At 38.8% G+C, this 3,938-nt stretch overlaps 1 pseudogene; it reads right to left on the reverse strand.

Moving 5' to 3' along the window:
• Positions 1-700: 700 nt before the first annotated feature.
• LOC112070198 (interferon alpha-17-like) lies at positions 701-2,190 on the reverse strand (annotated as a pseudogene).
• Between the last annotated feature and the right edge of the window lie 1,748 nt (positions 2,191-3,938).

Genomic DNA, 3,938 nt, shown 5'->3' on the forward strand with positions numbered 1-3,938 from the left:
TGTGAAATTAAACAGAAAAAACGTAATGAAAGTGAAAATGTTCATACAAGTCTATGGCACGAAGAATTACATTTGGTCATCTATAAGTCCTTTGCTAGGTAAAGCCCGCCTTATCTCAGATCACTGGTCCATAGAACACCCACCGCGTAGACGGCTCCGGCAGGTATTATTTCTCCCTTTGGCCTATTTATTGCCTTATCTCCTACTCTTCTACATTCACACACTGTACAATACATTTTTCTATTGTGTTATTGACTGTACGTTTGTTTATGTGTAACTCTGTGTTGTTGTTTTTGTCGCACTGCTTTGCTTCATCTTGACAATGTCGCAGTTGTAAATGATAACTTGTTCTCAACTGGCCTACCTGGTTTAAATAAAGGTTAAATAAAAAATAAATACATAAAAACACAACGACAGACTTGGATACAGAATGAGCACTCAGATGAACAATATTTAATAAAAGTATAATTTTTTTTATTAACTTAACATTTGATGAAGAGCAACAACAGGCACGATTCTCAAATAGATAAATAAATACATTATAAATAGGCCTACATAAATAAATAACCTTGAAAAATAAATAAATACTTGTATAATATTGCTGTTTGACATTGCACATTGCATGATTGTAGAATAAGAAGGCTTTTAAAATCAAGCACAATTGTTAAACACAAAGTAAAAAAGATCTGCAAGTTCAAATTCATGTTCTGTTGGACCACAGAAGGCTATCAGAGTTGTGTTTCAGAAGGAATTCTAGGGTGTACAGGAGTCTTTTCGAACCACTTCCCAGGCGCAGTCATTGAAATTCTGTGAAAATAAAATAAACTGTTTAGGGCAATGTAGGGTAATATTGTCCTATGTAGAGATATTATCAAACAATGTGTCTATTTGTTTTCAACCTATATCTACCTTTTCTGTTAGGACTGCTGCAATGTTCCCAAAGTACGTCTTCAGGCCTCTGCCCTGATGGGATAATCACTTGTATCCACACTGCCCATCATCTGACAGAAGAGAAAGAAAGAGGCAGGCGATGAATAATAATTAAAATGCATCCATTGTAGTGTATTTGCTTGTACCCTACTTTTATTTTAGGACAGCCGCGATGTTTCATAATGTACGTATTCTGCGCCTTTGCCCTGACTAGATAATCACGTGTATCCACACTCCCCATCATCTGACACAGAAGTAAAATAATTAAAATGTCACCATAACACACTTAAACAGTTAAGCTATCTGTATTGGCATAGGTAGGTCTCACACATTTGCTCTCTTCAATCTGACGGTAGATAATGTTCTGAAAATACTCCAACTTCTGTTGGTCCCACATCGTCGGCATTTCGTCGGTTTCCAAACAATGTGTCGATGTTCTTCAATGCTCATAAATAGCCTTAGCACCACTGCTGCTCAACTGAAACGGACAACATGCAATAATTTCAAATAACATAAATGGCAGTTTAAAGTTTCTACTTTCTAATCCTAACGGTTGCAAATACTCTTTCATGCTGTAAAAGAACACTCTGGATATGCCTCGCGTGCCCTTACCTGTGGCGGCGCCGGAGGTTGCAAATGCGGTGGCTGGAATGACATGACGACATTCTCCTGCAGGCACTCAAGAGGAAAATGACCCCCTGAAAAGAAAGAGAAAACACATTGTTCCCGTTGAGCTATTCAGTAAACGTAGTTGGATAATACATCTCAAGTCAAAAGTAATTAAAAAAATGTACCATGTCTCTCAGTAGGTTGTGGGTTTGTTCGCACCAGCTGTCCCTTGTAGCTGGCAAGGCAATGGGCATCGAGAAAACTTGCACGAGGCAGAGGAAGGCGCTCATGCCAAGTGATAGTCCTGAATTGCCATTCTTAGGGTAGTTAGATGATCTGCGAGATGGTCATTGTTAGTTGAATATAATCCTGAAAATAATTATTGAAGCCTGAAGCAATGATCAAATGATAGCCATGTTGTTGACTTACTGTTGCCAGTATATTGCAAATTCCTCCAGTCAGAAATGTGGTTTGTGTTCTGAATCCATATCTGCGGATTAACTTAAATAGTGAGGATTGAAAGGATGTATCAAAAAGTGAAAGGGTGTCTCGCTAAATTAAATTTGAAATGAATGAATTTGGGAAAGTTTTGCAAAAGTGAACCGCAAGACCGGATATCTCTTTTCGTGTGCTCCACTTCCCTCTCATCATGTTTCGAGTTTTCCTTCATAGGAGGCACATTGTCCCTAAGTAGGTTTAAAAAAATGTACTCAGAGGCTCAACGTTGCTAAGAGAGACAGGGAAGAGAGACAGGGAAGAAGAGCCAGGGAAAGAGACAGGGAAGAGAGAGAGAGGGAAGAGAGACGAGAGAGAGCGAGAGAGAGAGAGAGAGAGAGAGAGAGAGAGAGAGAGAGAGAGAGGAGAGAGAGAGAGAGAGAGCGCAAGTAACTTCACAATGAATGCAGTCGACTCTTATGTCTTTTATCAACACCAAATTAAACTATAGCACTTTTATGGACTAAGGGAAGGCCTACTACCACTTTTGTTTGTAATCACAATATTTGCTTATTTGTTTGTTTCTCACTCTCTCTGTGTGTCTGCGTGCGTGTGTCTTTGGAGAGAGGGAGTGAGAGATGATAATTTAATATGATCTCGTTCTGTTTGCATCTTCTGTCTTTAATCCCTTCATGTCGTAAACCATTCGAATCAGGACTGTTTGATAATACTGAAGATATATAGAAATTAACCAGCATTTTTATGACGTGTTGTATCTGAATATCAGGCTCAACATTAACATTTGACGCATTTATTTACTTACGAGAAATTAAATTAACCAATGTGCTAAGTTTTGTGATAACATTATCGTAGGCTTTAGTAGAAAAATACTAAATCTTAATTAGCTAATATGCTAACATCTCATCGTCTTGATATGTCTTAGTTCTGTGATTTAGATCCATATTTGGACATTATGAATATGAACATCAGGCACCATCGACTCTCTGAAGAATATATAACTTCAAAGGCTTCGTGACTCCAGTCCACCGTTTAACCTCACAGAACCAAATAGGATTTTATGACATGTTTTGAAACAATATACACAAACAATAGCTACTTGTTAAGTTGAAATGTTATGTTTTTTGAATTCTGTATAAGATATATCTCTGGAGGTCATTACTTGAATCAAAGCCCTCTGCTGAACAGCTGTTGTGTACTTTTGCTGGAAACCCACCCTCACAGCTATTACCAATATAGTTGAGTACCGACGTATGGGTGTGAGAAATTAACTTGAACTGTAGAATTGGAGCCTATTAACAATGAACTGAGAAGACTGACATGTTGATGAATAGATGATGTGACTAATGTATACTAAAATGATGAAAAACCAATACTGATAATAGATGCCATGCTATTTATGCATTTAATTAGTTGTTATAAATACAATAAATAATCATAGACATTCACATATAAATAAATCAGTCAGTCAGTAAAAAATATCACCTCAATCTATTAGCCAGGCCCTCAGGAACATGTTTTCACAGTGTCTCCAATAATGATTATGAGGTTGTCCAACAGAGCCGTCTCTCCTCACCGCTTGACTTCTCAGTCGACTTTCGTCACAGCTTGACGCATTGTGTCGAAGGATTTTGTACCAATACTGCACCCAGTTGTGTGGTAGGCCGAAGCTCCGCTCCCACGATCTCGCGTGCGCATGCGCTGTGTTCCTGGAGCACAAACAATACATGACTTTTTTCACTGTCAAGCTCACCACAACAGGTTGCTGCGCCAACGCGTCCTACGACCCACCACCACCGCGCCTGGAAGTTCCCAGTTTCAATGTGTGATTTGTGGCAGCGAAATGCATCCTATGTGTGGTGATGTTAGAATTTGCTCAGATTCATTTATCCTCATTCGAGTGAGCATTTGATTTTGATTACCCCACCAGTGGCGACCGTTTTCTG

Source organism: Salvelinus sp. IW2-2015, unplaced genomic scaffold (genome assembly GCF_002910315.2).
Source record: "Salvelinus sp. IW2-2015 unplaced genomic scaffold, ASM291031v2 Un_scaffold1253, whole genome shotgun sequence".
Taxonomy (NCBI): Eukaryota; Metazoa; Chordata; class Actinopteri; order Salmoniformes; family Salmonidae; genus Salvelinus; species Salvelinus sp. IW2-2015.